At 64.3% G+C, this 11,092-nt stretch overlaps 1 non-coding gene across 1 annotated transcript; it reads left to right on the forward strand.

The window, feature by feature from the left end:
* Window positions 1–108: 108 nt before the first annotated feature.
* On the forward strand, window positions 109–181 carry TRNAR-UCG (transfer RNA arginine (anticodon UCG)). Its single transcript has one exon. It is a non-coding gene; the product is annotated as a tRNA-Arg (tRNA).
* The last annotated feature ends 10,911 nt before the right edge of the window (window positions 182–11,092 follow it).

The following is an 11,092-nucleotide window of genomic DNA, read 5'->3' on the forward strand; positions in this document are numbered from 1 at the left end:
GCTTCCGGCCCCACCGATGTCCCTCCCACTCTCCCCCCCGCGCCCGTGGTACGCTCCGCGCCGCGCAGGCCGCTCACTAGTGCGCTCGCGGAAAGGGTGCCACAGGGCGGCCGCGTGGCCTAATGGATAAGGCGTCTGACTTCGGATCAGAAGATTGCAGGTTCGAGTCCTGCCGCGGTCGTACGGGTAGCGAGCGACGGCGTGTCGCCTTTTGCATCCCTTCACATCCACATTTTAGGAGGGCAGCAAAAAAGGGCCCCGGGGACGTGACCCCGCGAGGCGGGAGCGGGGGGGACGCGGGGCCGGGGTGACTCGTTAGCAGCGTCAGGACAGGTGCTGCTTCACGTTTTGACTGTTCGTTTAAACAGAAGGAAAACGGCACGGTAGGAACGGCGTTCATCCCAAGAGCGCGATGGTGTGCACCCAGCGTGCCCACACCCCGCTGCCACCCCGGGCAAGCCTCACTCACCCCCGATCTGCAGCTGCTGCCACACACTCCCTTCCCAGCACCCCAAAACCTCGCCCTCTCGGGCACCGAGGCTGCCGGGGCAGAGCATGCTCCTGCCTCCGTCCCAGCGCCGCACCGGCGTTGGGGCTCTGCAGCGCTGCCTGGCACAGCAGGGCCAGTGGGTTGGCGCATGGAGGTGCTGGGCAGGTGCCACGCAGGTAGAGAAGGCCTCGTGGGCCAGGGAAACACTCCAGGATGCTGGGGATGGGGCTGCGGGATGCACAGAAAGGACTCATAGGATGCAGCGGAGGGGGCTTGAGGATGCAAACGGAGGTGGCTGCAGTGGCCCAAGGAAAGAGCGTGCAGGTGCCAGAGCAAGGGCCAGATCCTACCTGGAGGATGCGGGGAAGGGGCTCACAGGATGCTGGGGAACAGGCTGCAGGACGCAAGCCAAGAGGCTCGCAGGGTGCCGGGAAGGGGTCGGCGGATGCCGTTCCCCAGCCCAACAGGGGTTCCTCGGGTAGCGGTGGGCTGGGAAGGCAGCTCCCAGCAGAGACCTCCCTGGCCCAGGCAGCGCAGGGGCGGCAGCCAAGCCGAACTGAACCGAGCCAAGGTGAGCCAAACTGAGGCAAGCCGAGCCCTGCAGTGCTGTGCCAAGCTGAACTGAGCCAAGCTCCACTGAGCTGAGCCCAGCTGAGCTGAGCCAAGCCATGCTGAGCCGAGCCGAGCCAGGCCCTGCTGTGCTGTGCCGGGTTGAGCCGAGCTGAGTCACGCTGTGTGAAGCTGAGCTGAGCCGTGCCCAGCCGTGCCATGCCGTGCCGAGCCTTGCAAAGCCAAGCCGAGCCATGCCGTGCTGTGCCGAGCCGAGCCGAGCCGAGCCGAACCAGCAGGTGGCGCTGCGGGCTCGCGCCTGGCGGCCGCACTGGCCAGTTCACACGGGGCCGAGGCCGTCGGGGGGCGCGGGCGGGCTGGGGAGGGCCCCGGGAGCGGACAGACCCCCCCCCCCCCGGCGCGCCGAGGGCCGGCTCCAGTGCGGCGGGCAGAGCTGGGCGGCCGCGCTGCCTGTGGGCGGCCCTGGCCCGGCCCGGCCCGACCCGGCCCGGCTACCAGCCCTCTCCGCCCAGACGTGAGGGGCCGAGGCCGGCTGCGGCCGGCACGCGTCCCGCTCCCCGCAGCAAGCCCGGCGGCAGCGTGTGGCGAGGAGGGAGGCGATGCTGCCCGGCTGGGGCAGCCGTGTTTCGGGGGGGTAGGGGGGAGCAGCAGCGCCGGGAGCTGCCCAGACTCTCCAGCAGCAGAGCCCTAAGGGGAAATCTAAGGCTGGGCAACTGTGACCCCCTACTCTCCCGGTTTGCTTCCCGGATCCCTCTTGGTCCCGTATTTTGCCCCCGTTGCAGTCAGCAGGACAAACTCCCGGGCGGGGGGATTTGGGTGCTTCTGGAGCTCAAGGGCCGTTTTCCAAAGAGTCATCTTCACCCCCGGCCTGCACCCAGTACCCTTCTCTGAGAGCGCTGGTCCCGGGGCGGCTGGGCGACCTTGGCCGCACACCCCCTCGAGCAACGTGCAGAGAAAGAGCAGCCCCTGGGCAGCAGGACCTGGCCGTGGGGCTGAGCCGTGGCTGGAGCGAAGCGTGGGGCATGGACAGGCCCCTCATTTCTGGAAAGCTGCACCCAGCAGGGGAGGAGGCGAGGAACAGAGAGAGCAAAACCCTTCTGCATCGTACAGCACATCGAACACCTCCCCTCACCCCAACCTCAGTGCCCCCTTTTGTAGCCCCCTTTTATGCTCTTTTTAAGGGGGTTGGGGTTGCTCCCCAGCCTGGGACCTTGCAGGACAGAGTGGGGGGCAGTGCTTCAGGTATGGGAACGTCAGCCACGACTTCACACAGCAGCAGAGAGCACAGGTGCAGAGGCCTGGCAGGATTAAGCCCCCTTTTGGGGTCTCCTGCTGCTCACTGACGTTTCGAGTAGGCTTTCCCTATGCTTGAGACGCCCTCCTCCCAGCAAGGATAGCCGGGACCCTCTGCGAAGATGTGGGCTAGCCCTGCACCAGCTGTCTCTGTGCATGCAGGCAGGACCCTCGGGTGTGCAGGGTGCTGGTCTGGGGCAGAGGAGAGCTGTTGCAGCAGTGCAGGTGGGTTGGATGCGACAGGAGAGCTGCGAGCTGCTTGGGGACGAAGGGGGTGGCTCTGGGGAAGGACTCGGGTGAGAGCCTTGTTCTCCGTTCCGAGGCATTATTTTAAGGCATTCTTTCATTTGAGGTTTTTGATCTAGTTATTTTTTATCGTGGCCAAAAAAAAAAAAAAAAAAAAAAAAAAAAACTCCCAAACCAAGCAAAAAATCCGAATTCAGCCCTCCTCTCCCCGAAATACCTTCGCCACCGCTTATTTCTAAAGCAGTCCTGACCGGCAGTGCTACGGGGCGGGCGACACTGGGGGCTGGACTGCAGGGAGCGGCGGCTGCGTCGCCGCTGGCCCCGGCAGCCGTCGGGGCCGCCGCTCTCATGGCCAAAACCGGGGAAGGCGCAGAACCACTCGCGGCTGCCGGAGCCAAAGAACAAAATCCTACCACCAAAAAAAAAAAAAAAAAAAAAAAAAAGAGAGAGGGAGAGAGAAAGAAAAAATAAAATGAAAGCCTCGGCCATTGCAGCAGGGAGGAGGGTTTACTGAGGCCGAAGCCGGGGCAGGGCACTGGGGGTTTCCCTCGCTGCCTTCGTCTGCCCGGGCAGCGGCCCCGGCGGCCGCGGCGCTGCCGCGGGCTGGAGCCGCCGCCGCGGCCGGGAACGGGCTCGCTGCCCCCGACGGCGAGACAAAGGGGCGGCGGGGTTTGTTTAACCCGGTGCCCCGCAGCCGGCGGGGCCAGGGGGTCAAGGACTCCCTGTTCGTGCCGGGCCGCCGCCCCCGGCCCCGGGGAGAGGTCGCCCGACGGCACGGCGAGGACGTCAGGGGCGGCCCGCGCAGGAGCTCGGAAAACCCTCTCAAATCACCGCCTGGGAGGGAGCTGGTCCCGCGGCCCCGAGACGGCATGGGGCTTGGGTGCGGACGTTTTTAGGGGTGCAAAGAGCGGCCCTGCGTGCGGTCCCTGCCCCCCGCCCCACAGCAAACTTCGCAGCGGGGCGGGGAAGCAGAGAAATCCCCCGGACATCGCCGGCCACCCCGGCCCGGCGCTGCCGTCCCTTCCCGGCGCAGGAGCCGGAGCCGGAGCAGGACGGCGAGAGGAAACTAGTTTTGGAAAACCGTAGAAATGCCTATGGACAGAGATGTTTTTTTCCGCCGTCTCTCCAGGAGCCCCCAGGCACGGGGGAGCTGGGCATTTTCTAGGTGACGTACGGGCTTACGTGGGAGTTCATGCCCAGCACCGCTCTCCGAGCGCATTTTCTCCTGAAATGCCATTTCCCGGCAGTTCGCACCCCCCCTTTCCAGGCTGGGAGGAGTGGACGGGAGGAAGGGGGGAAAAAAAGAAAGAAAAGCAGCCCCCTGTTTTCCTGCTCGGGAGACGAGCCCCGGAGCTCCAAAAGTGAGTGGGGGAGAGAGGGCGAGGGGAGGGAGCCGGGAGGCTGCTCGGGGGTGGAGGGCTGGGAGGACTGGGGGTGGGGAGGACTCTCCTTTTTGGGGACCGAGGGCCGGCGGAGGGGGACGAAACGGCAAGGCAGAGGCTGGCAGCCCCGCGGGCACCCCGAGGTAAGGCACCCTCTTTTCCCCAAGCAGCGGGGGGACCCAGGCGTCCGGGACCGGGCAGGGAGGCTTGGGGGAAGTAAAGGAGCCCGGGTGGGCACGGCCACGTCGGGGCGGCCGCCCTGGGCCGGCCCCGGGGGCGGCCGAGGCCGGGGGCTGCGTCTCCGCGCCGGGCTGGGCCGGTCGCATCGGCTGCGGCTCCTGCCGAAACGGCGACGGGAGGGAGCCGCCGGGGTCGGGGCCGGGGCCAGGACCGCGGCCGGGACCGGGACCGCGGCCGGAGGCGGGGCCGGGGCCAGGACCGCGGCCGGGGCCGGGGCCGGGGCCGGGGCCGGGGCCTGGGGCGGGCAGCCTGCTCCGGGAGCTGCGGGCAGCCCCTGCCCCGCTCTCTGCGCGGTCCTTCGGGGCCGGGCCGGGGTCCCACGAGTGGAGCGGCCCGCGGACCCCGCTCCCAGCCCCGGGCTCCTCCCGCGTGCGTCTCAATTCACTCAGGCTTGACTTGGCAATAAGCTCTCTCAATAGGGTGACAATAGAGCCCCAGTGGGACCTGAACAAAGAATTTGAAAGTAGTTAAATTGCAGGACACGTCCAGCGCCTGGGTGCTTGAATTAAGGAAAAAAAAATCGGAGAAAAGAAAAAGGAGAGAGACTTTTCTTTGGGCTGGTGAGAAAATGCTCAGGGTAAAAGTTGGTTTGGCGTCTTCATTTCAGCGACAATGGAGCAGAGCTAATTCAATAGGAAACGCGGGGATTTTTTAATGAAAAGACCGCCAGGGTTACACTGAAGTTAAGCTCTTGTGAATTAATTATTAGGGCAAATAAACTAAGGGGGGGGGAGCGCTCTGGAGGGAGTGTTGCAATTTCTTAATATTCTCCTTTTCGTGTTTAACGACAATGCCATTAGGTTTCGACTCTGGGTGAGCAAAAGGATTTCTTACACTCCCCGGGAAGACGAGAAGACGCTTTTTATGGTGTTACTTAATTGCTTTTAAAATAAAATACTACGGAATTTGGCAACGAACTCCGGTTTCTGTTGGCAGTGGCATTTGGGGTTATATTTCCTTTCATAGTAACTCGCAGAAGCAAATGGAAAATAACGAGAGAATTTAAAAAATACAAATGTAAAGGCGAGGAGACCTGTTCGGCTATTTCAGATCTCTCAGTCTCGATCGGTTTATTTTCTGCTCCATATAAAATCTGTCTCGGGTTCACTGTATAATCATCAGGGTGGCAAAAGATTTCCCAAATCCAGTCCGAAGCATTGGTTTCAGAATTGGAAATAAAAACAGGGGCCAGATTAAATGCAGAAAGAAAGAAGAGAAAAAATAGGAAGTGAAGTAAAGGTGTACCAGGAATACTATTTTTCCTCTTATTGCCAAGGTTGAAGGAAAAGCAATGTGTGTGTGTATATATATATGTGTGTGTATATATATATATATATATATGCGCGTGTGTATGTATTTATTTAAAAGAAAATATAAGGAAGCGAAGTGGGAGTAAGGGATAGCGGAGGAAAGGAGGCGAGAGAAGGAAAGAAGGACAAAATGTAGCTGTGCCTCAGGATTAAACCGGGAGACTGAGGAGCTCGTTTCGGCTCGGCTCCCTGCGGGCAGCACAGCGGCTGCTCGGGGCAAGGCTCTCGCCCGGGCTTGGCCTGGCCCTCGGGATGGGAAAGGACGGCACGGCACGGCACGGCACGGCCCCTGCCCCTGCCCGGCTCCCGGCCCCAGAGATCCGCCGTCTCCTTCCCTCTGTCCCTTCCCGCCACCGCCGGGACTGTAGTCCCGAGGCAGCCCCTGCCCCTGCTCGGCCCGACGGTGCGGGCAGGGCCGGGCGTCCCCGCTCCGCGGAGCCGCGGGGATTTTCAGCATTTGGACAGCGGTGAGGGGCGGCGGGGCCGGGCCGGACCGAGCCGGGGCCGGGGTGGGCGGTGGGGCTGGGCCCCAGGAGGGAGCTGAGCTGGGGGCACCGAGGGACCGCACCGTCCAGGCGGGGGGTTTCGAGGACGGAGAGAGACGCTGTGCGGAGCAGGGGCTGGGAGAGCGGAGGGATGAGGATGCTGCAGCCCTTCTCTTCCCGCTTGTCGAGGCTTTCCTCGAGGGGGCCGGGAAGAGGCAGGGAGGGTCAGGCGGGGACATGACCGGGGGGGGGGGTGCTCCAGGGCTGGGCCGTGCTCGGGAAGGCCCCTGGTGAGTAGCAGGACCTGCCCCCACCTCTGCCCCAGGAGAGCCCCCGTGGAGGTGTGCGGGCCGAGCCGCAGTGGCCCAGGTGAGCAGCGGCTGCCCCGCAGCACGCTGCCCTCGCAGGCGGCCCGGACAGGGGCGCTCCCCTCCCCTCGGGGGGGGGGGGGGGGGACCCGAAGGGGCGGGCGCGGGGAGCAGAGGGTCTCGCCGCGGGAGGTATGGACCCTCTCCCAGGGGCAGCGCCATCATCGGGGGGCAACGGAAGGGTGAGGTGGAGGGACTGCGATTTCTGCTCGGCAGAGCCTGCAAGCAACCACCCCCCCGCCGCCACCACCACCACCTTCTTTCCTTCCTCCTCCTCTCCTCCCTCCTTCCCCCCCCCCCCCGCCTCCTCCCCTCCCCCTCTCCCTCCTCCTCCTCTCCGCCATGGTTGGAGTGAATAGGATGCTGCCGGGCTGACGTCAGTGCGGGCAGAGCCTGGCAGCGGAGGCAGCTCCTGGCCAGCAACCAGAGCCGGGAGCCGGCAGCAGCCGGGAAGACGCAGGGAGCCGGGGCAGAGCCGCCCCCGCCGCCCCCGCCGCCCCGCAGCCGGAGCCGGGGGGCCACGGGGCCGGAGCTCGGCCGGGGGCAGCCCTGCCCGCCCCCCTGCCCGCCCGCCCGCCCGCCCGCCGGGGGCGGCCCCGCCGCCCTGCTCCGCTCCGCTTCGCCGAGGGACCACCGCGGCTACCATCGGCCCGGCTGCAAGCGTGAGTGTCGCGGCCGGGCATCGCAGCCTCGCCGGGGTCCCCCGGGGGTGCTGGAGGGCGCCGAGGGACTTTTTCCGGGCGAGGGCAGCGCTGCCGGCGAGAAGGAAGGAGGGAGGAGGGCGAAGTTGGGCAGGTGCCCGCCGGCGGCCGGGGAAGTTGTGAGTCTCGAGGTGCCGGCACTGCTCGGGGCCCCGCGCCGCCCCCGGCCCGGCCCGGCCCGGCCCGGCCGTCGGGGCTCGCCCCGCTCCCGGCGCTCCAGCCTGCGGGGCAGCAGTGGAGGAGCGGCGGGCGCACGGCCCCGGCGACAGGCGACTGGGGCAGCCGGGGCACAAGGCGCCTTTCGCTGCCGGCAGGCGCGTTTGCTCCGGGGTGCAGCTCTCCCCCGGTGCCCGGGACGCGGCAGCTCGACAGCGGGGCCAGGGGCAGGCTGTACCCGCATGGGGGGGGGGGGGGGGAGCCGCGGCTGAGCGGGCCAGGGGGCTGCGAGACCCCGAGGCCTGCAGAGATGCTCCCCCATACCGCATTCGCCGGGCGGCCAGGCGGGCGCCGGACAGAGGCTGAAAAACACCTGGGAGAGGCCGAGCCGCCCAGTGCCTCCAGGTTTTAGGCCCCGGGTGTAATCCTGGGCTCCTGGAGAAGTTTTCCCTCTCGGAGAGGTGAGCACTGCTCCGGGGCCTCGTCTAGCGTGGGGACCCGCGGGGGACCGGGGCGCACCGCTCCCGGTCCCGTTATACCGCCGGGGAGCGACGCCGGAGCCACCGCTGCCCACACTCCGATCTGCTACCGGTTTCTGTTGCTGGAGAATTTTTTCATTTTTTCACTTGCTTCCGTCTGTCTCTTTTCTTTTTTTCTTCTTTTTTTTTCTATTTCGTCCTTTTTCTTTCTTTCTTTTTTTTTTTTTTTACTTTTTTTTTCTTTATTCTTCTCTTCTTGCTCTCCGCTTTGCACTTGCCATGAACGCTTATTTCCTTGCTCTTTTTTTTTTTTTTTTTTTTCTTCCCGTGTCTCCCTGGAAATGAAACGCATTTTAGGCCTCAGCCTTAAGGAAAACCGAAGTCATAGCGGTGCAGGTGGCCTGGGAGAGTGCACTGATCCGCAGCCCCCTGCGCAGCCCCTCGACGTGCGTCCGCACCCGGACCCACCGCCGCGGGTGGGCAGACACTCGCGACCCGAGCGAGGGGGGTCTGGGACCGTTCCCGCGTCGGTCTCAGCCCCCGACGGCCTGAGCTAACAGCAGCCGGGGTCCCCGGGACGCTGCTGCTGCGTCTTCTCAGCCCTGGGCTTGCTTAGACGCGGCTTTTAATTGCGAGACAAAGCAACACGTTTCCTTTACGCCTATGGGGAGCTGTCTGTTATGTGCGAAGTTGGCGAAGCCCCGACTGTAGGAGGAAAAGAAAAACAGTTAAAGAGAAGATGCGGCTCGAGGCGGCGAGGCACCGGGGGTTACTCTAGGTTGACTAAAAATAACTTCTCCTAATTAAAGAAAAGTGACGTCAGACGTGCAGGACGCAGAAGAGGGGAAGGCAGGGGACTCTTTACAGGGTGAGCAAAATAAATAACGCAGGTGCGGCCCGGTAGCCGAGCAGCGTGTGCAGGCCCGCGCGGCTGGGGACAGACGGCGCTTCCGAGGTGCGAGGATGCCGACCCGGGACACACGGGGCCGTCGGGGCCGCAGCTGGGTGCCGCTGCCGCCGGCTGCGGGGCCGGGGCTCCGGCGGGCCGGCACACGTCTCCCCCGACGTGGGTCCCCGCGGGGAACCCGCTCCGGCGGGGCAGGCGGCGCTGCCGGTGCAGCACCATGGCCAGTGCCGCGCCGGTAGCCGCCGCCCCGCCCCGTCCAGCCGCCCCGAGGGGAAGGGCCGGAGCCCTGCCCGCGGCCGCGGCAGCCCGCGCAGGGCCGCGGGGCGGCCTGGAGGCGAGCTCGGCCCTCCGTCCGAGCCTGCCCAAGGGCTCCAGGCGCTGCGGGCTGCAAGCGAAGCCTCCAGCTCGCCATCGGGGAAAATCTGCCGGGTTTTGTTTGATTTTTTTTTCTTTTTCTTTTTTCTTTTTTTCCCCCTCCTTTCCACCTTCCTGCTCGGCCGAGGCGCCGACGGTCGGGTCGGGCTGGAGCTGAGGGCTGATTTCTCTCGCAGTTTCGCCCGTGTCTGTTTGCAGGGGAAGGACCGGGCTCCGCTTGCCCGAGGCCGTGGGCTGCCCAGGTGAGGCACGGAGCGGCCGCCTCCAGGTGCGCCGCGGCCGCCGCCGCGTTGCCTGCTCGGCCCGCGGAGCTGCGCAGCCCACGCAGTCCTCGCCGAACTATCCCCACGCTGCTCGCTGATGCTTTGCACTGTGCCAAGGAGCCATTTTGTGCGTCCTGCTTAAAGTGCACCGAAAAAAATCAAAATCATCATCATCATCATCATCATCATAAAACAATCCAAGGTGCAGTTTTCTCCCAGGCACTGGGCCTCTGCGTGGAGCAGGACGAGGCAGGAGCGTGCGGCCGCTTCCGAGCAGGGCAAGGTATTTCCTGAAGGGAGAAAGAAAAAAAAAATACTTGCAAAGTAAATCGCTTCCTTTACCTAGCAGAAATGGGAGATCAGCCTCCCGACACCCGAGCATCGTGCGCTCGGTCTGGCAGCTCACCCTGAGCACCCGAGCCCGGGAGGCACGGCGGCTCGGCAGCTCCGCACCGCGGGCAGGAGACCTTGCAAACCGGCGGCCGCTCGAAGTTGCAGCGAGGGCTCGGCCGGCCCGGCCCCTCTCGCCGCTCCTGCAGGAATTACCCGGCCGGGGAAGGAGCGGGTTTGCAAGGCCGCCAAAGTACCCCGCTGCCCGGGCGAGGGGCGGGGGGGGCCCTCGGCGGTGCCCCCCGTTGCCCCCCGCCGCGGCTCGCCGGGAGGGCGCAGCGGGTGAGTGGCGGGGGCCTCCCCCGCAGGAAAACTGAGGCAGGGCCGCGGCCCGGCCGAGCCGCCGCGTGGGAGCGGGGCAGCGAGCGCGTTGCCCCGCCGCGGCCACGCACCCCGGGCTGCCCCGTGCGCTCGGGGCGGCAGGCGGACACCCGCCGCCGCCGCCCCCGGGAAATACCTGCAGCAATCACCGTAACAGCGACAGCAATAAATTAGGAGAAAATCCAGGGCCGGAAAATTAAGGCGATCCGATTTGTGGCATTTTTTTTTCCTTCTCCCCAGGGCAGATTAAAGCAACCCCAGTCAACCCTCTCCCGAGCGGCTTCCGGGCGCTGGGAAGGAGCTGAGAGGCTGGGGAAAGAGCAAAGATTTCTCCCCACCTGCTGCAGACCCGCCGGGGCGGCCAGGCCACCCCCAGACCGGTTTCTCGTTAGGAAGGAGAAGGAAGGGAAGCGGCAGGTTGCCGGGAGCCAGGAAGAGGCGGCTCGCCTCGTCCGTGCGCAGAGAGCGCAGCCGGCTCGCAGAGGGGCTGGCAGGGCTGATCTTTTAGCTTTTAGCCTGATTGATCTGATGGATTTTCTTTCTTCTTTCTTTCTTTCTTTTTTTCTCTTTCTTTCTTTCTTTCTTTTATTTCTTTCTTTTTTTTTTCTTTTCTTTTAAGAGAATGGCGAGGAGAGGGGAAGCGAGGAGTGGAGAAAATAAATAACCCGAGCGGAGCTTGCCGAGAGCCGGCGCCGCCGGGACCGCCAGGCTGTGCTCAGCCGAGGCTTCTCCCGCAATAATCGCTTCATTTCGCAGATCCGCTGCTTTGCAGAGGGTCACATTTTACCCGCGCCTCAGATTTAAGGGAAAGCGATGGTTAGAAATGGCGAGAGATTACATTTTTTTCTTTCGAGGATAGGTCAGGTAACCACCTTAGATAATCATATTTGCCTCCTGGCTTTTTATTATGATTGCTGCTGCTGTTATTATTTGTGTGTGCTTGATCAGTCGCTACATGCATATTGCGCTAAGAGCCCATGCGGGAAATAGCAAAACCTGGAGGGGAAATAATTAAAATCGAGGCGGGGGAGAGGCGGCAGGCAGGGACTCGGGCCGCGTCGCAGGTGCCTTCCCAGCCCCCGGCTGCTCCTCGGAGCGGCTGAGCCCGAGACAGGG

This window comes from Rhea pennata, chromosome 10 (assembly GCF_028389875.1).
Source record: "Rhea pennata isolate bPtePen1 chromosome 10, bPtePen1.pri, whole genome shotgun sequence".
Taxonomy (NCBI): Eukaryota; Metazoa; Chordata; class Aves; order Rheiformes; family Rheidae; genus Rhea; species Rhea pennata.